Raw genomic sequence first — 21,062 nt, 5'->3', positions numbered from 1 at the left:
AGCATTTGCTCATTTAGTAATTTTAATACATAATTTACTTTGATGAAATTATTCAGACACTCCAATGCCCCCCCCCCCCCCCAAAAAAGGCGGCATCCGCCGTTTGCATCCCTGTTTAAACTCATAGGTTAACTGACTTTAACCGGCTAATGAGGCTCGGTGGTCTGTCAAGATTTTTTTTAGTTTTCGCCATCCCTACTATGGATTGGCCTTTCAAAGGCATATATGAGCCTAAAAGATAAAACATTGTCATAGACTAGGCCAGGGTAGTAGGGGTAGGCATAGCCATTTTAAACGTTAGAGACTGTCTAGTTTCTAAGTATGCAGTTATCATTCAATCTGAAAATCAACTTAACAGATGTACCAGGAGTATTGAATTAGAAGATTACACCTACCTGATATGAAGTGTTCACTACAAATTCGACTGGTAGAACTGGGGTACCAGTTTTCTCTTCGCACAGCGGACACCCATTTTGCGTGTCTCTCCGCGTCTGCGGGGAATCTATAAAATGACAGGCCCTCCTTTTGGCCCTGTCTATTGGTACAACCAAATGCTGAACAAGATATAACCATTCTCGAAAGATCTACTCCCACACCTTGATAATTAGAACGGGTTCGTCTAAGTTCTATGCGCGACCTTGCTGTCCAAAATGGCGGATAAACAAATATCACGTTACCTCGTGACGTCACGTGCACGCTCTCTATAGCTTAGGTAGCTACAGGGAAAAGATTTCTGTAATGTGCTGCCATCTAGTGGACAGAAGTGGCATGAAACTGTGATATACAGAGAGAAAACAAAAAAAGAGTCAATAATGTCTGGCTACCTATAACGTACCTGTTGAATGAGTCACCTTATGACATTATTGGATAATTTGTCCCTCCTGAGAAAATTTTCAGCACCCGCCACTGTATACCATGAGTAGAGAAAAACAAAATGGCAGACCGCATCAAGTCAGAAATATCACTTTGTTATTAAGTATTTAAAAGGAACAGAAATCGGTAAAGGCGGCACAGTGGTGTAGTGGTTAGTGCTGTTGCCTCACAGCAAGAAGGTCCGGGTTCGAGCCCCGTGGCCAGCGAGGGCCTTTCTGTGCGGAGTTTGCATGTTCTCCCCGTGTCCGCGTGGGTTTCCTTCGGTTGCTCCGGTTTCCCCCACAGTCCAAAGACATGCAGGTTAGGTTAACTGGTGACTCTAAATTGACCGTAGGTGCGAATGTGAACAATTGTCTGTGTCTATGTGTCGGCCCTTTGATGACATGGCGACTTGTCCAGGGTGTACCCCGCCTTTCGCTCGTAGTCAGCTGGGATAGGCTCCAGCTTGCCTGCGACCCTGTAGAACAGGATAAAGCAGCTAGAGATAATGAGATGAGATGAGATGAGATGAGATGATAAATCGGTAAAAGAATATAGTCCTCCATTCCCAATAGCTCCTGTTCCACACTCCAGCCCAGTTGATGGCAGTAATGCACCTTTAAGTTGGTTTGGCAACCACCAAAAAAACCCTAAAGAAGAAGAAGAAGGAAATGGCGGAGCATGTTGCTGAACCAACTGAGGACGAAATAAAATCTCTACTCAAAAACAAAACCACATAAAATACAAAAAAAGCAAGAGAATATGGGATAAAAGTATTTGATGGTAAGAATGTATCTTTTTTATTTTTCAAGTATTATTATTATTATTATTATTATTATTATTATAGCATTTTTCACAAATTACTACGGTCATTTCACTGGTTTGTTTACAATCTAAGCAGAAATGATTTGGTCGGATGTTTTGTATAATGTTTTTATTTATCGAATTTGCAAAAAATTTAAAATAAAAATGCTCAGTTTTTCAAAATCCAGTGAATGTGGATAGAATAAAATTGTTATTCCAGTCAATTTTGTCATACATGGGTTATAGCTATCAGCTCATGTACCACTCGATTTCATGGAATAACTGTTAAGTATACTTTATAATTCCTATTTACCATTGCACTGTTGAATTCTTGAATCTGTTTGGTTTGAAGGTGTTGAATAATTTCCTATAACAGTGCAGCTCTGACAGTATTTCCAGTTATAAATCATGTGATGTGTTTCTACCAGGGCTTTGAACCGGAATTTTTTTCCTATTGGTTCGTTCCGAACAGAAACGGAATTTTAACGTTTCCGGTTTTGGGTTCCACCATTAAATAGACGTTCCCGAACCGGTTAGAACAAAAAAATTTCGTTCCCGGAACGGTTAATTACGTTCCCTGTCAGCTGTTTAACAAATGGCTATAAAATTATGTCTCTGTCTCATCCAGCTTAAGCCAAATGTAGGCTAATTCTATTACAACCTTCATTAAATAAGACAAGAAATAATTCAAAACAATTATTATTTCAAATGTTGGTGATTTGGATACTCAGTATGTCTTCCCATCTACGGTACACAAACAGAAAAAGTGCCAAAAATGAAAGAGAATTTGTTTAGTGTGTTACCAAAGGCTAGTCAGGCCCTATAGAGGGCTACCACATGACGTCACCGTGCCGCGAGATTTTGTTAGGCGCCATATTGGAAGTACACATCTATGCAAGTACATACATTCATAAACTACAGCTGAAATGTAGCCAGGGCCGGTTCTGCCCTAATCTGGACCCGGGTGCAGCATCGCGCAACCCCCCCCCCCCCCCCCCCCCAAAAAAAAAAAAAACAGTCTAAATCAGGACAACCATCACATAACTATAACTATAAACATTTTATATCAACTATTTTAACTAAATGGGCTATAATAAATCGGGCTGCCTCAGAAAAGTAACCATTCAATGACGCAACTGAAAGCCTGCAGCCACGGCGGGCTGCCTCAGAAAACTAACCATTTGTCCTACCTTAAAACTCGTTTTGTATTTTCGACCCTCCATTTATTTTCTTTCCTTTTCTGAAAACCCGATTTGTGTCCAGACATTTTGTTCTGCTACCAACGAACTAACTCGTCAGGTCTCGTCTCTCGAGCGCGCGATGATTCCCGTGGGAGGGGCAACAACTGATACATTTTTACAAACAGCCAATAGGGAGGTTGCATCGTTCAGGCTCTTCTTTGCTCAGACACTCAGTAATGGAGACGTGATGGCAGTCCACCTTCCCGCTCTCTCCATTCAATCAGCGAACGTCACACAGGAAGTGAACCCCAGCGGGTCATAGAAACTTGCGCAGGAGAAGAATGACTATTTGTATAGGCTACAGAAACTTTGAGGAACGAAATAAAAACCGGTATTAACCGGTTACCATTATTTTTAATAAGCGTTTCTGTTCCGGAACATAAAAAATAATAAAGTTTCTGGTTTCGTTTCTGTTCCATGTGAAATAGAAAAAGTTCCCGGTTTTCGTTTTCGTTCCTTGAACCGGTTCAAAGCCCTGGTTTCTACATATTTACACAGTTTCTCTAATACTATGATAATTCTCTATGATAAATCTCTATGACATTCTGTAATACTATGATACTATGATAATTATAACACTTCATTTACAACGGCTTGTACGGCAGACACATAACCCAAGTCTACTAATAATTTGAAACACAAATCTGTTGTCAATGAACAAAGAAAAATTTATAATCATTATGGAAGATTTCTATAATTATTATTTTTTTTAACCATTTCTGACTGGACTCTTGGCGGCATGGTAGTGTCGTGGTTAGCGTTGTCACCTCGCAGTAAGAAGGTTCTGGATTTGAGCCCAGCAGCCGATGAGGGCCTTTCTGTGTGGAGTTTGCATGTTCTCCCTGTATCTGCGTGGGTTTCCTCTGGGTGCTCCAGTTTCCCCCACAGTCCAAAGACATGCAGGTTAGGCTAATTGGTGGCTCTAAATTGACTGTGAATGGTCGTTTGTCTCTATCTGTCAGCCCTACGATGATCTGGCAATTTGTCCAGGGTGTACCCTACCTCTCACCCATAGTCAGCTAGGATAGGCTTCAGCTTGCCTGCGACCCTGTACAGGATAAGTGGTTATGGATAATGGATGGACAAGACTCTTGGGTGTCAGCACTCTATGATAGTTAACTTTTCCACCACAGGAGTCTACAGGACACAGGGCTTTTGGGTTTCTTCGTAATATGACAGAATGCATGACTTTTGTCTCCATACTTTTGTATCATGTAAGTGATAACAACTAACGTGGATGTTCCATAACAGGAAACATAACTATAGGCAACTAAAAAGCATAGTGTGACATTCTTTAATGATTGAAAAAATGTAATCAATGACAAATCACTGTGGTAAAAGAAGAATAAAACATTTGGTTCTCTGCTGTTATTGGAAAATAATCCACCTTTGAGTGATAATGGACATATCACCTCTTTGTGTTGTGTCATACCACTCTGTCTTTGCGTATTTTTTCTACAACACCATACCCTGTTGTATGTTATTCCTTACATAATATGCTGTATCTGAAGTGAAAACATTTCAGAATCACTTTATTAATCCCTGGAGGGAAATTCAAATTTGCTACAAAGCTCCTGAATCAGAGTGTTGGGGTTTTACTAGGATTTGAACCTGGTTCGCTGGTGTGATAATCCAGCAAACCCCCACTAGGCCACCAGGGGGATGACTCAAGTGCAGAGGCATGAGGCGGAAGTAGAAAAGTATCAAAAAGTTTATTTACAATATTTACAGTCCAAAAAAATATAATCCAAAAAATGTTCAGAAGATGAAGGGAAAAATAAAATATCCAAAAGGTCAAAGTCAAATACAAAAGCCAAAAAACTAGAAAAGAAAAGGCAAAATACCAATGCTCAGAAGATCCAAAAAACAGTAAATACAAAGTCCAAAAAGTCCAAAAAGAAAAGCAAAGTGCAAAACCAAAAAGACAAAGGCAAAGAACAGGGAACCTTGGCCAGGGAGTCCGGGAGAGAGGGTAGGCCCTGTCACAACCCTCCCTCGGCTGGACGGGGCGGTCCTTTTCCCAAGAGCTCGGGACATGATGCTCGGAAGTGACCAGGCTTGCCACAGTAGATGCAGCACTTGTCCCTCCTTCTGCGCTCCCTCTTGGCTATGGAGAGACAAGTACAGCCAACTTGCATGGGCTCTGGACAGTCACTGGAGGAGGTAGACGGGCTCCATGTTGAGGCAGTGAGGCCGGGGAGGCTCAGGACTTGGCGGCGTTCTCTAATCCTGTTGTCCAGACGAATAGCATGTGAGATCAGAGTTTCGAGGTCACTTGGGCATCCAATAGAGGCCAGGCCGTCCTTGATGGGGTCAGACAAACCATGGTGAAAGGCTGAAACCAGGGCAGCCTCATTCCATCTGCTGACTGCTGCGAGCGTCCGGAATGATATGGCGTAGTCTGCGACGCTTCCTCCTTGCCAGACGGACATGAGCTTTCTGGCTGCGTCGGTACTGATGTCCGCCTGGTCGAAGACCCGAAGCATCTCTTCAGTAAACAGTTCAAAATCAGAGCACTCGGGTCCCCGTCTCTGCCAGATAGCTGTTGCCCAAGCTCGTGCCTTACCAGCAAACAAGGTTATCACAAAGGCGATCTTGCAGCGATCCATAGTGTAGGTGGTAGGCTGGAGCTCAAAGGTGAGTTGGCACTGGGTAAGGAACTCCCGGCACTCACCGTGCTTGCCGTCATACCTCTGTGGTGCAGGAAGGCGGGGTTCGTGAGGTGAAGGAGACAGTGTGGCGGGAGGCACTGGAGCAGGAACAGGAGCTGGATCAGGATGAGGAGATGCAGGCAGAGGTGTCAGCTGTGCCAGGGTTTTCCCAATTTGCTGAAGCAGTACCTCGTGGCGAGCAAGGGCCTCACGTTGGCTTGTGAGCATTCGTCCATGAGTGTCCATGGTCGCTCCGAAGCGTGTCAAAGCTGCCATAATTCCCTGAAGGTTGGCCGGGTAGACAGTTGAAGCAGCCTCTGCTGAGTTGGTCATGACAGAGTCTTTTTGTTGGGGTTTTGCTAGGATTTGAACCTGGTTCGCTGGTGTGATAATCCAGCAAACCCCCACTAGGCCACCAGGGGGATGACTCAAGTGCAGCGGCATGAGGCAGAAGTAGAAAAGTATCAAAAAGTTTATTTACAATATTTACAGTCCAAAAAAATATAATCCAAAAAACGCTCAGAAGATGAAGGGAAAAATAAAATATCCAAAAGGTCAAAGTCAAATACAAAAGCCAAAAAACTAGAAAAGAAAATGTAAAATACCAATGCTCAGAAGATCCAAAAACAGTAAATACAAAGTCCAAAAAGTCCAAAAAGCAAAGCAAAGTGCAAAACCAAAAAGACAAAGGCAAAGAACACGGAACAGAGGTAACTGGAGCTAAACATAACAGCACAAAGACTCTGTGACAAGAGGACTGAACTCAGGGGTATAAATACACAAACTAAAATAGGACACAGGTGACACTAATGAGGACTTGGCGGGGCACAAGACACATGGAAAACAACAAACAGAAAACAGAAACAGTGGCGGCCTCTAGAGGCCAAAACAAACATGACAAGAAAAGGAAAAAACAGCGGCCTCTAGAGGCCAAAACAGTCCCAGTCCTAACACAGAGAAGAAGTAAACATGTCTGGAAATAGGAGATAAAATCGTCTGAAAAAAGAATAATATAAAATAAATTTAAATAAGTTTAATAACTTCAAGTAAAAGCAACATGAAGTGATTCTATTTACAATGATTCCTATATACATATATTGCACCTGATTTGTGGACTAAATGCAAATTTAGTCATTTGTATGCCAACTTGCTAAGACTGGCTCAGGTGAACTGCCGAGTGTCTGAACCCTGGGGAATTTCCAGTGTTCTCCTTTGAGTATTTATAAGGGTAATTTGTAAGCATTAGGTTTCACTATGTTTCATTAAAAGCTTCTAATCCGTTTTAGATCAAATCCATCGAAAATGTGAGTGTTATCTGAGCATATGCTTCAGTAGAAGAGATTAGGCATGAGGAAAATGAAATTAGGACTCTTTGTACAAAGTAGTTAACGTCGTCAGTATAAAAAAAAATTGCTACATTTAAGCAGGGACTTAGAAATAGTGCAGAATCTTAAACATTAGACAACTTAAACATCAGCACTGTTGCCTCACAGCAAGAAAGTTCTGGGTTCGAACCTCATGGCCGACTGGGGCCTTTTTGTGTGGAGTTTGTATGTTCTCCTTGTGTCCATTTCCTCTGATAGTCCAAAAGACATGTGGATTAGATCAACTGACTACTCTAAATTCCCAATGTGTGTGAATGTTTGTTTGTCTCTGTGTTAATCCTGCAATAGATTGGGAACCTGCCCAGGGTATACCCTGTCTCTTGCTCAAAGTCAGCCGGGATTGACTCTCACTTCCCTCGTGACCCTGACAGATAATGGATGGATGAATGAGTCATCATCTATGTCACTAAGGAAAAATTATGGTGGAGGAAGATCATGGCCTAATATGCACATCAACGCACACTCTCCAATGCCAGACCGAGACAAATACTCCACTTTTCCTTCTCAGGAAGACACGCAGAACCAGAAATAGAATGAATGATATGACGCCAGCAGCAAATGACATCAGTGCTGTGCTTTCATCTCCTGGGATTCTGCCACTGCTTAGTCATAATTGTGGGTGTATGTACAGTATCCTGCCCACTCATTCTCTTTTTCTTCTCTATAATATTCTTTTCCCTCTCTTTTTTCCTCTTTCAACTGCCTGTCTGAATTATGATCACTTTCATTCAGTACTGTCTGCCTCATTTCAGTTCAGTGTTTTTTTTTTTTTGCATTGAAAGTCATTAGGCCTATAATCATCTGCCTGTATAGGTTAAAAAAGGTATTATTTTGGATTTTATGAAATCAACACAGGATCAAAATTATACATATAAGGTCAAAAATATGCATACACCCATTTAGATGTTTAATTCAGTGGTGGTGAAAGTTTTAAAATGTCTTTAAATGTGCCAAGGCCAAGGTCTCTTAACCCTTAACTGTTGATTTCAATTTCAGAAAACTAAAAAAAAAAAAATTAAACCTTGTGTGCCATTTTTTGTTCTATTAAAAATGTAGGGGAGAGCAGGGAGACTTGGGATGGGGGAGACTTGGGACAGTTTGTGATCCCATAAATGAATTTCAACCAATCAGGTTTTAAATTACATCAGAAGTTAGATGTTGCCCCTTAGAGTAACCTATTTCCTTTGGAACCACAAAGCTGGACGCTGCAGTAAGGTTTGTGCAGTTAAATATTTTTGTCAACCAAAAGTTGTATTTTCCACTTTGCAGTTCATCTTTATCCTATGGTGTAATGTATGCTGGTGAATTCAGGATTTGTTAGGAATTAAAGTATGTAGCCTGGAGTTACCATATACAGTGGTATGCAAAAGTTTGGGCACCCCTGGTCAAAATTGCTGTTACTGTGAACAGTTAAGCAAGTTGAAGATGAAATGATCTCCAAAAGGCATAAAGTTAAAGATGACTCATTCCCTTTATATTTTAAGCAAAAAAAAAAAAACATTTTCAAAATGACAAAAAAGGAAAAGGGCCTGAAGCAAAAGTTTGGGCACCCTGCATGGTTAGTACCTAGTAACACCCCATTTGGCAAGTATCACAGCTTGTAAACACTTTTTGTAGCCAGCTAATAATCTTTTAGTTCTTACCTGGGGGATTTTCACACATTCGTCCTTGCAAAAGGCTTCCAGTTCTACAAGTTTCTTGGGCTGTCTTGCATGCACTGCTCTTTTGAGATCTATCCACAGATTTTCAATGATGTTTAGGTCAGGGGACTGTGAGGGCCATGGCAAAACCTTCAGCTTGTGCCTCTTGAGGTATTCCATTGTAGATTTTGAGGTGTGTTTTGGATCATCGTCTTATTGTAGGACCTATCCTCTTTTTAACTTCAACTTTTTTACAGATGGTGTGATGTTTGCTTCCAGGATTTGCTGGTATTTATTCGAATACATGCTTCCCTCAACCAATGAAATGTGCCCTGTGCCACTGGCTGCAACACAACCCCAAAGCATGATCGAACCACACCCATGCTTCAGAGTTGGAGAGGTGTTCTTTTTCTGGAATTTGGCACCCTTTTTTCTCCAAACATACCTTTGCATATTGTGGCCAAAAAGTTCTATTTTGATTTCATCAGTCCACAGGACTTGTTTCCAAAATGCATCAGGCTTATTTAGATGTTCATTTGCAAACTTCAGACACTGAATTTTGTGGCTAGGATGAAAGGAAAGGTTTTCTTCTGATGACTCTTCCATGAAGGTCATATTTGTTCAGGTGTTGCTGCATAGTAGAACAGTGCACCACCACTCCAGGGTCTGCTAAATCTTTCTGAAGGTCTTTTGCAGTCAAACAAGGGTTTTTATTTGCCTTTCTAGCAATCCAATGAGCAGTTCTTTCAGAAAGTTTTCTTCATCTTCCAGATCTCACCTTGATCTCCACTGTTTCTGTTAACTGCCATTTCTTAATAACATTACAATCTGAGGAAACAGCTACCTGAAAACACTTTGCTATGTTCTTGTAGCCTTCTCCTGCTTTGTGAGCATCAATTATTTTATTATTCATATAATAAAATAATATAATTTATTAAATTTTCATATGGGCGCTGTGTGAGACGGCTGCCTCTCCAGTAGCTTTGTAGTTTTTAGCTCTTTAAACCTCTTTTTTCCACCTTTTTTTTTTACTTTTTTGCTCTTCTTACAAAGACATAGTGTGCTTAAGTATATAACATGGATATATTTAACTTTAACACGGAACCAGGAGCCAGTTTTCTCACTTATTCAAGAGAGGAGCTGCTGGCCCTGAAAACAATGGGACGAACCAGGATACGACACCCCATCCCGGCGGAGCTGAGGAGGAAACCCAGGGGCTGCAGAACTGGAGCTAAGCTAAAGGCTAGGCTAGCAGACAACCGGCACTGCTACAAACCATCCAATCCCTCCATTATCATGGGGAATGTGAACTCGCTGCCGAATAAAGTTGACGAGCTTTCCGCTCTGAACAACCAGCGGATTTACCGGGAAAGCAGCTTATTTATCTTTACGGAGACATGGCTAACACACCTTGTACCGGATGCTAACGTGGACCTGCGGGGATTCACTGCTGTGAGAGCTGACAGAGACACTAACACGTGCGGGAAAAGCAAAGGGACTCATCATTTATGTGAACAGTCACTGGTATAACCCAGGACATATCTCCATAAAGACAGTTTTATGTTGCCCAGACTTGGAGCTGCTAGCCGTTAGTCTGTGGCCATATTATCTGCCGAGGGAGTTCAGTCACTTGATCACCATCTGTGTTTACATCTCTCCGAGGGCAGACGCAACCGCTGCATGTGAGAGGATTCACTCTGTCACAGCAAGGCTGCAGACACAGCACCCTGAGGCATTTATCATAATTTCTGGGGACTTTAATCATGCTACTTTGGACTCTACTTTGGCTGCTTTTTACCAGGCTGTGGATTGTCCAACAAGGAACAACAGGACAATTGACTTACTGTATGCTAATATGAGGGATGCATACAGAGTCACACCCCTCCCCCCACTAGGGAAGTCTGACCACAACTTGGCTCTTCTACAGCCGAAGTACACCCCCCTGGTTCAAAGGCAGCCTGCAACAACTAGCTCCATCAGGAGGTGGTCCCCTGAAATGGAAGATGCCCTCAGAGACTGCTATGACATCACGGACTTGGATGTGCTGCTTAGCCCACACTGTGAGGACATAGAGGGGCTGACACACTGTCTGACAGATTACCTCAACTTCTGTGCAGACATGGTCTCCCCCGCTAAGACTGTACAGTGTTACCCTAATAACAAGCCATGGGTAACACAGGAAGTCAAAGCTGTCCTCAACAGGAAGAAGGCCGCCTTCAGGAGCAGGGATAGGGAGGCAATGAAAGCAGCACAGCAGGAGGTGAAACGCTGCATGAGGGAAGCTAAGGACAGCTACAGGAGAAAGGTGGAGCAGAAGCTGAAGGAGAACAGCATGAGGGAGGTCTGGGAAGGTGTGAAAACCATCACAGACCACAATACAAAGACCAGAGTCATTGAGGGGACAGTGGAGAGGGTGAACGAGTTGAATGACTTCTTCAATCGGTTCAACCAGCTCACGTCCCCCCCACCCTCTCCCTCACTGCAGCCATATCTCCTTCTTCCCTCAACACACCTCCCCCCAGTCATTGCAGCAGCCCCCTTCTCCCCCTCCTCCCCCACCTCAACACAGACTCCTCTATGCATTACTGCAGACCAGGTCAGAGGTCAACTGAGGAAGCTTCACCCCAGGAAAGCAGCAGGCCCGGACAAGGTGTGTCCACAACTACTGAAGACCTACGCTGCTGAACTGGGTGAACCACTCCAATGCATCTTCAACCTCAGCCTGCAGCTGGGGAGAGTGCCAACCCTCTGGAAGACATCATGTATTGTTCCAGTTCCCAAAAAGAATCGGCCCAGCGAGCTGAACGACTTCCGACTGGTGGCGCTCACTTCACATCTGATGAAGACATTGGAGCAGCTCTTCCTCAGTCTCCTCAGACCCCAGGTACAACATGCCCAGGACTGTCTGCAGTTTGCATACTGGGCAGGTGTTGGTGTGGAAGACGCCATCCTCTACCTGCTACACCGAGCCCACTCACATCTGGATAAGGGAAATGGCACAGTGAGGATCCTCTTCTTGGACTTCTCGAGTGCCTTCAACACCATCCAGCCCCTACTGCTTCAGAACAAACTGAACAGGATGCGAGTGGACCCCTGCCTGGTCACCTGGATCTCCAGCTACCTCACTGACAGGCCGCATCATGTCCATCAGGCTGAAGGACATCACATCTGACACTGTAATTAGCAGCACCGGAGCACCCCAGGGCACGGTGCTGGCAACCTTTTCTCTTCACCCTGTACACCGTGGACTTCTGCTACAACTCGGAGCTGTGTCACATTCAGAAGTTTGCAGATGACACAGCCATTGTTGGGTGTATCAGTGACAACAGAGAGGAGGCGTATAGGAGCCTGGTGAGGGACTTTGCTGTGTGGTGCAACAGGAACCATCTGCAGCTCAACACCTCGAAGACCAAGGAGCTGGTCATTGGCTTTGGGAGGTCCAGACCAAGGTCACGACCAGTTCTGATCGAGGGAGTCAAGGTGGAGGCTGTGGATTCCTACAAGTACCTTGGGCTGTGGCTGGACAGAAAGCTGGACTGGACTTGCAACACCAATCACTTATACAGGAAGGGACAGAGCAGGCTATACTTCCTTAGGAGGCTGTGGTCCTTTAACATCTGCAGGAAACTCCTGTGGATGTTCTATCAGTCTGTGGTCACCAGTGTTCTGTTTTACACCGTGGTGTGCTGGGGGGGCAGCACATCCAAGAAGGACACATCCAGGCTGGACAAACTGATCAGGAGGGCCGGGTCTGTGGTCAGCATGAAGTTGGACTCCCTGGTAATGGTGGCAGAGAAGAGGTCTATGGACAAACTATTGAACATCATGAATAATGCCAGTTACCCTCTGCACACCGTCATCAGCAACCAGAGGAGCTTGTTCAGTGACAGAATGCTCCTTCCCAAGTGCAGGACAAACAGACTCAAAAACTCCTTTGTCCCTCATGCCATCAGACTGTACAACTCCTCTCTGGGGGGGAGGAGGGGTAACAGGAGGACAGAGGATGGGAAGGAGCAGTAGCCAAGCGTAACAATAAGCAATATTGGACAATGTGCAATATTATGTGCAATATAAAGTGCAATATCTTTCCTGCTCCCCCCCCCACACACACACTTACCCTAACCCCACTTCTCCCCCTTTCCCCCTCCCCTTCCTCTCTTCCCCATATCTCATCTCATCTCATTATCTCTAGCCGCTTTATCCTTCTACAGGGTCGCAGGCAAGCTGGAGCCTATCCCAGCTGACTACGGGCGAAAGGCGGGGTACACCCTGGACAAGTTGCCAGGTCATCACAGGGCTGACACATAGACACAGACAACCATTCACACTCACATTCACACCTACGGTCAATTTAGTGTCACCAGTTAACCTAACCTGCATGTCTTTGGACTGTGGGGGAAACCGGAGCACCCGGAGGAAACCCACGCGGACACGGGGAGAACATGCAAACTCCGCACAGAAAGGCCCTTCGCCGGCCACGGGGCTCGAACCTGGACCTTCTTGCTGTGAGGCAACAGCGCTAACCACTACACCACCATGCCGCCCCTTCCCCATATCTTATTATTTTATATTTGTATATGTAAATACTTAATTTATTTTAATGTATCTAGAAGTTTTTCTCTATTTCTTTTCTCTGTTTATCTGTAATGATGCTGCTGGAATCTTAATTTCCCTGAGGGAACCCTCCCAAAGGGATCAATAAAGTTTTATCTAATCTAATCTAATCTAATCTAATCTAATCTAATCTAATCTAATCTAATCTAATCTAATCTAATCTAATCTAATTATTCAGAATGCAAGGGAGTTACTTAGAGGAGCCCATGGCTGTTGATTTTAGGGACAAGTTTGAGGAGTCAGAGAATTTATACAGCTTTGAAATCTGCATCGTCTGACCTTTCCTAATGAAGAATTTGAACAAGCCACAGCTCAAAAAGCTAATTAAGGTCTGGAACCGTGGTAAAAGTTACCTGAGAACTTAAATGTATTGGGGTGCCCAAACTTTCGCATGGTGTTCCTTTTCTTTTTTCACTCTCCAATTGTACAAAACAAAAATAATACACAAATCTTGCAGAAAACGCTGAAAAGAAATGTGTCGTCTTTACCTTTATGCCTTTTGGTGATCAGTTCATCTTCAGCTCACTTAACTATTCACAGTACCAGACATTTTCAGTAAGGTTGCCCAAACTTTTGCATGCCACTGTATATATAATATTATTTTTTGAACTTATATTCTGCTGGGGGGGATGAAGGATTTTTTTTTCTCAAAATGACCAGATGGGGAGAGTTTGGACAGTTCATGTTACTTTTTTTTTTTTCTTGTGGTTTACAAATATTAAATTGTTGAAAAATTTATGGTAAAAATCTGGGCATGCTGTGGCAGTGGGGGTGTGGTCAAGCATCAGTCTGTGAAGGGAGGGTGGAGTTAGGGAAGGTAAGTGGCAGAATCACTACACCTGATGGGAATTAACCTGTGTTTGTGTGTCTTCCCCAGTGACCGTGCCCAATAAAGGAGAGGGAGATCAGAGGAAGGGAGCTCTCCCCCAACCTGGATGCTTGCGTGCATGTGTGTGTGTGTGTGAGAGTGAATATAAAAGCTGAAAAGTTAAATAAATGAGTTTTGAGAACTCAGTTCTGGCTTGCCGTGCTTCTGTGCTCCACCCGCCTAGAACTCTTGCTACAGTGGTGCCAAAACCCGGGACTCAGAGTACAGCCCCATGGAGTCCTCCCCCTTCAAGGACCTGGTCCATGCCCTCGCCATGGCCCAACAGAGCCAGCACCAGGTGCTGGTCGCCCTCCGGAAGGAGCAAGAACAACGGTTCAAAGCCCTGGTGCTGGCGCAGCAGGAAGATCGCCAGGCATTCTGGCACCTGCTCACGTCAGCGCGGTCTGCCATCACCACCAGCATGGACCCTCCCCACCTCACCCTAATGAAGATGGGCCCGCAGGATGACCCCGAAGCCTTCCTCGCTCTTTTTGAGCAGGCAGCGGAGGTGTGGGGTTGGCTGGTGGAGCAGCGTGCGGGGCGCCTCCTCCTCCTGCAAATGGGCAAGGCGCAGCTGGCCGTGCTACAGCTCCCTGCTGACAGCCAGCTGGTCTACGCCAACCTCCGCAGGGCCGTCCTCAAATGTGTGGGGTGCACACCAGAACAGCAGCGGCAGCGCTTCCGCACGCTGCACTTGGAGGAGGTCATCCAGCCGTTCGTGTTTGGCCAGCAGCTCCGGGACACCTGCCAGCAGTGGCTGAGGGCCAACAACCATGATGCCGACGGAATCATCGACCTGGTGGCACTGGAACAATTCTTTGCCCGACTTCTGAGAGGAACTGCGGAGTGGGTCCAGTGCCATCGCCCGGCGTCACTGGATCAGGCCATCGAGCTGGCGGAGGACCATATAGTGGCTGTTCCGACGGCAGGACAGCATGTCTCTTCTTCTCCCCTCTCTTCTCCCTTTCCCTCTCCCCCTGTTCCTCGTCCTTGCCCCGTTCCCCTACCGCGGAGGCGGGGGCCGGTTCCACCCCAGCTGGCCCGCCGCACCCACGGTGCCCTACTGTTTCCTACTTCCGTGTCTGTGTCTTCCCCTCCTCAGGTGAGTGAACTCTGGAACACCAGTGCAGAGAAAGAGCCTGGGCCGGTATGCTGGCGCTGCGGGGAGCCAGGGCACCTCCAGCATCAGTGCTCGGCGATGGAGGTGGGCACGGTGGTCCAGATCCCCGACGTGCCAGAGACCGCCCTCGATCAGGCTGGAATGTATCGCATACCGGTGAGTATCCAAGGGGATACATATCAGGCTTTGGTGGACTCCGGCTGTAATCAGACCTCAAGCCACCAAAGCCTGGTGCAAGACGAGGCATTGGGGAGAGCACAATTGGTGAAGGTGTTGTGTGTGTGCACAGGGATGTTCACAACTACCCTTTAGTGTCGGTCCACATTCTATTTTGAGGGGAGAAATTTAGAGTACAGGCGGCGGTTAATCCTCGCCTTACCCACTCGATAATTTTGGGGACTGATTGGCTGGGATTTGGGGAATTAATGACTCATTTCGTGAAGAGTGGGGCCTGCCATAGTTTAGCAGGGGAAGGTCCCTGTGTGGCATTGGTGGGAGCAGCTGTCGCAGAGCCGTCTACGTCATCATCGCGTCAGAGTGAGGAGCAGCAGGCTTCTCCTCCCTCTCTCGGGGAATCCCTTGTGGATTTCCCCTTAGAGCAGTCGTGAGACGAGACTGCAGCATACGTTTGACCAAGTGAGAGTAATCGATGGTCAAACGCTCCAGCCAAACGCCACACCGTCCTTCCCCCATTTCTCCATTATTAAGGATAGGTTATACCGAGTGACACAGGACACTCAGACTAAAGAACTGATAACTCAGCTTTTGATCCCAAATAGCCACCGGGAATTTGTATTCCAGGCAGCTCACTTTAATCCCATGGCTGGACACTTGGGGCAGGATAAGACACTAGCCCGAATAATGGCCCAGTTCTATTGGCCAGGGATTCGCGGCGATGTCCGTAGATGGTGTACAGCATGCCGCGAATGCCAGTTAGTAAATCCAGCGGCCATTCCAAATGCGCCTTTGCGCCCTCTGCCATTAATCGAGACTCCGTTCAAAAGAATTGGGATGGATCTCGTCGGTCCATTAGATTGGTCAACACAAGGATATCGCTTTATTTTAGTTCTGGTGGACTATGCAATGCAATATCCGGAAGCAGTGCCTCTTCGCAATATCTCAGCATGCAGTATTGCGGAAGCACTCTTCCGTGTCATCTCCTGAGTCGGAATCCCCAAAGAGATTCTGACTGATCAAGGCACTGCATTTATGTCACGCACACTGCACGAACTGTATGGGTTACTGGGAATTAAGCCTATCTGCACCAGCATTTATCACCCACAAACAGATGGCTTAGTCAAACGGTTCAATCACACCCTCAAAAACATAATTAAAAAATTTGTAAGCAAGGACGCACGCAACTGGGATAAATGGCTCGAGCCCCTGTTATTCACAGTGTGAGAGGTCCCACAAGCCTCCACGGGGTTCTCCCCATTCGAATTATTATATGGGCGTAAGCCATGTGGCATTCTAGATGTGCTACTTGAAAATTGGGAGGAGGGACCTTCAATGAGTATAAATGAAATTCAGTACGTTATTGACCTGCACGCCAAACTCCACACCCTCACGCACTTAACCCAGGAGAATTTGCGGCAGGCCCAAGAACATCAAGTCCGTCTGTACGACAGGGGCATGCGCCTTAGGGAGTTCACACCGGGAGATAAAGTATTCGTGTTGTTGCCCATGTTGAACTCCAAATTAATCGCCAGGTGGCAAGGACCCTTTGAGGTCACACGGCAAGTCGGGGATATCGACTATGAGGTGAGGCGAACGAACAGGGATGGGGCGTTACAAATTTACCACCTCAATCTGTTAAAACTTTGGAGCGAGGAGGTCCCCGTGGCGTTGGTGTCGGTGGTTCAAGAGAAGGCGGAGCTGGGGCCAGAGGTTCAAAAAGGAAAATTGACATTGCCCACCGCTCTGGTCCCCTGTGGAGCCCACCTCTCTCCGACCCAACTCGCAGAGGTCACCCAGTTGCAAACAGAATTTTCTGACGTGTTCTCGCACCTGCCCGGCCGCACCCACCTCATAGAACACCTCATTGAGATGCCCCCGGGGGTAGTAGTGTGCAGCTGCCCTTACAGACTGCCCGAACATAAAAAAATGGTGGTTCGGGAAGAACTCAAGGCCATGCTCGAAATGGGCATCGTCGAGGAGTCCCACAGTGACTGCAGCAGCCTGGTGGTCTTGGTGCCCAAGGCCGACGGGTCGGTCCAGTTCTGTGTGGACTATAGAAAAGTCAATGCGGTGTCTAAATTTGATGCATACCCAATGCCTCGTATTGACAAGTTACTCGATCGACTAGGCATGGCTCATTTTTATTCAACACTGGATTTGACAAAGGGATATTGGCAGATCCCCTTGACTCTGCTATCCCGAGAGAAAATGGCCTTTTCCACACCGTTTGGCTTACACCAGTTCATCACACTTCCTTTTGGGCTGTTTGGGGCGCCCGCTATGTTCCAGAGGCTTATGGATAGGGTCCTCCACCCCCACGCCACCTACACGGCTGCATACCTAGATGACATCATTATTTACAGTAATGACTGGCCACGGCACCTAAAACACCTGAGGGCCGTCCTTGGGTCGCTGAGGCGAGCAGGTCTCACAGCCAACCCGAAGAAGTGTGCAATTGGGTGGGTGGAAGTACAGTATCTGGGCTTCCACTTGGGCAATGGGCAGGTGCGTCCCCAAATCAACAAGACAGCAGCGATTGCGGCCTGCCCGAGGCCCAAGACCAAAAAGGGGCTGAGACAGTTCCTGGGGCTGGCTGGCTACTATCGTAGGTTTATACCTAATTATTCGGACGTCACCAGCCCGCTGACTGATCTCACTAAAAAGGGGGCACCAGATCTGGTCCAGTGGATGGAGCAATGCCAGCGGGCTTTCTCTGAGGTAAAGGCTGCACTGTGTGGGGGGCCACTATTACACTCCCCTGACTTCACTCTCCCCTTTGTTTTGCAGACGGACGTGTCGGACAGGGGGCTGGGGGCTGTTCTGTCCCAGGAGGTGGATGGGGAGGACTGTCCAGTGCTGTACATCAGCCGGAAGCTGTCGGTGCGCGAGGGCCGCTACAGCACAATAGAAAAGGAGTGCCTCACCATCAAGTGGGTGGTTCTCACCCTCCGCTACTACCTGCTGGGGTGCCCTTTCACCCTCTGTTCGGACCACGTGCCCCTGCAGTGGCTCCACCGCATGAAGGATGCCAATGCGCAGATCACCCGTTGGTATCTGGCACTCCAGCCATTTAAGTTCGAGGTGGTCCACAGGCCGGGGGTGCAGACGATCGTGGCGGACTTCCTCTCCCGTCGGGGGGGGGGGGGGGGGGGGGAGTCGGCTTCAGGCCGGATGGCTCCCCGGCCTGAGTTGGGTGGTGGGGGTATGTGGCAGTGGGGGCATGGTCAAGCGTCAGTCTGTGAAGGGAGGGTGGGGTTAGGGAAGGTAAGTGGAAGAATCACTACACCTGATGGGAATTAACCTGTGTTTGTGTGTCTTCCCCAGTGACCGTGCCCTATAAAGGAGAGGGAGAGCAGAGGAAGGGAGCTCTCCCCCAACCTGGACGCTTGTGTACTGTACGTGCGTGTGTGTGAGAGTAAATATAAAAGCTGAAAAGATAAATAAACAAGTTTTGAGAACTCAGTTCTGGCCTGCCGTGCTTCTGCGCTCCACCCACCTAGAACTCTTGCTACACATGCACCTACATGAGCAAACATTCGGTGGGACTCAGTGTCAAACGGAGAGGTCAAAAACCCTATGGTATGATCACTTTATTTCCATGAAGGTAAGAATTAAAAAAAAAAAATAATCAGAACTGCAGCAAGGTACTCATTCTTATTCAGCAACGGTAATTATGCTGCCATGACAGGAGGCACGCTTGTAGTGCTTCATTCAGACAAGTTGTTATTGATCGGTATGGGAAGGTTTTGCTGCATTTTTGGATGTGCAAATTGTTCTGAACGGTACAAAGACATCAGATATTTTAATTTCCCAAAAATAATTCATCAGAGGATAACCTGCTGACTTGTCCAGGGTGTACCCCGCCTCTTGCCCATGGTCAGCTGGGATAGGCTCCAGCTTGCCCGCGACCCTGTAGAACAGGATAAGTGGCTACAGATAATGGATGGATGGATGAATAATTCATCAGAGGGTAAAAAACTAGAGAGATTTCTAAACGTAGAAGGGAAAAATAGATCACAAACATACAAAGTGCAGCGTTCTTATCCAGTGACGTGAACATGAGTGTAAGAGACAAAGTGCAGCAAGGTGCTCAAGCTCATGTTTACTTCACTGTATAAGAATGAGCACCTCGATGCACTTTGTCTCTTATGTTCATATTCACGTCACTGAATAAGAATGCTGCACTTCGCATGTTTGTGAGCTATTTTTCCCTTCTACGTTTCAAAATCTCTATAGTTTTTCCCCTCTGATGAATTATTTTTGGGAAATTAAAATATCTGATGTCTTTGTACCATTCAGAATGATTTGTACATCCAAAAATGCAGCAAAACCTTCCCATACCAATCAATAACGACTTGTCTGAATGAAACACTAGAAGTGTGCCTCCTGTCATGGCAGCATAATTACCGTTGCTATGAGGGTCACATGATGGTGCAAAGCCTCTATAGACATGGAGACAGACAGATGGATAGACAGGGAGAGGAAAGATAATGGTGAGAGACTGATCTTTTAGAATAAAAATATTCTATAAATGATCAAAGTCATGGGATTTTGTGCTTTTTTCAGGTTCTAAATGCTATAGACCCCTTTGATGTTTGTCAACAGAAGGAGATGAATGCACAACCAGGTTGTAAAAAGATCCAAGTAGCCTAGCAACCTGAAGATACTTAGTTCTAATCTGACTGAAGAGTCTATCAAGAAATTTAGTTAGGAATTGGATTGACATTATCCATTCATTATCCGTAACCACTTATCCTGCGCAGGGTTGCAGGCAAGCTGGAGCCTATCCCAGCTGACTATGGGCAAGAGGCAGGGTACACCCTGGACAAGTTGCCAGGTCATCACAGGGCTGACACATAGAGAGGGAAAACCATTCACACCTCTGGTCAATTTAGAGTCACCAATTAGCCTAACCACCATGTCTTTGGACTGTGGGGGAAACCAGAGCACCCAGAGGAAACCCATGCAGACATGGGGAGAACATGCAAACTCCACACAGAAAGGCCCTCGTCAGCCATTAGGCTCGAACCCAGGACCTTCTTGCTGTGAGGTGACAGTGCTAACCACTACACCACCATGCCGCCCAATTACTTACCTGCAGAAGTTAAAAGATTGGCAGAAGAGCTTCAAAAGATTGATGCTGATCATAGAAGAATCCACAATGAAATTGTTTTTGCTGGGTGCTGGTTACGATGAGAAAGGTGTAAGAAAATGCAAAATGCTTCATGCATGGGAACACAACCATGGAATTCACTCTGTAAACTAAGTACTGTAAACAAAGCAGAACTGTCAAATTTCTTTCTTAACTTTAAGTTGATTTTGATCTCCTTCACTCTGATTTTCCTCGAGCTCATATGCTACCAGATTATGACAATCTTTGGGCTGTTAGAGGGAGCTGTGAGGACTACAGGGTCAAATGCTGCATTCGATCTCCCTACGTAAACACTAAAAGAGGAAATATATGTACAGTGGTGCTTGAAAGTTTGTGAACCCTTTAGAATTTTCTATATTTCTGCATAAATATAACCTAAAACATCTGTCTGTCTGCAAGTCATCTATAGTCCCTTGCTTTGTTTTTATAATAAGTGGGTGTGGCCGACATCAGAGTGATGTGTATCACTCGAGGGTTTGTTGAGTGAGAGAGAGAGAGAGAGAGAGCAGTATTAAGGTGTGTTTGCAGAGATATCTGTTGTTATGTTAATGAAATGAG

This window comes from Neoarius graeffei, chromosome 23 (genome assembly GCF_027579695.1).
Source record: "Neoarius graeffei isolate fNeoGra1 chromosome 23, fNeoGra1.pri, whole genome shotgun sequence".
NCBI classification, from domain to species: domain Eukaryota; kingdom Metazoa; phylum Chordata; class Actinopteri; order Siluriformes; family Ariidae; genus Neoarius; species Neoarius graeffei.
Note: the sequence above shows the minus strand (reverse complement) of the source record.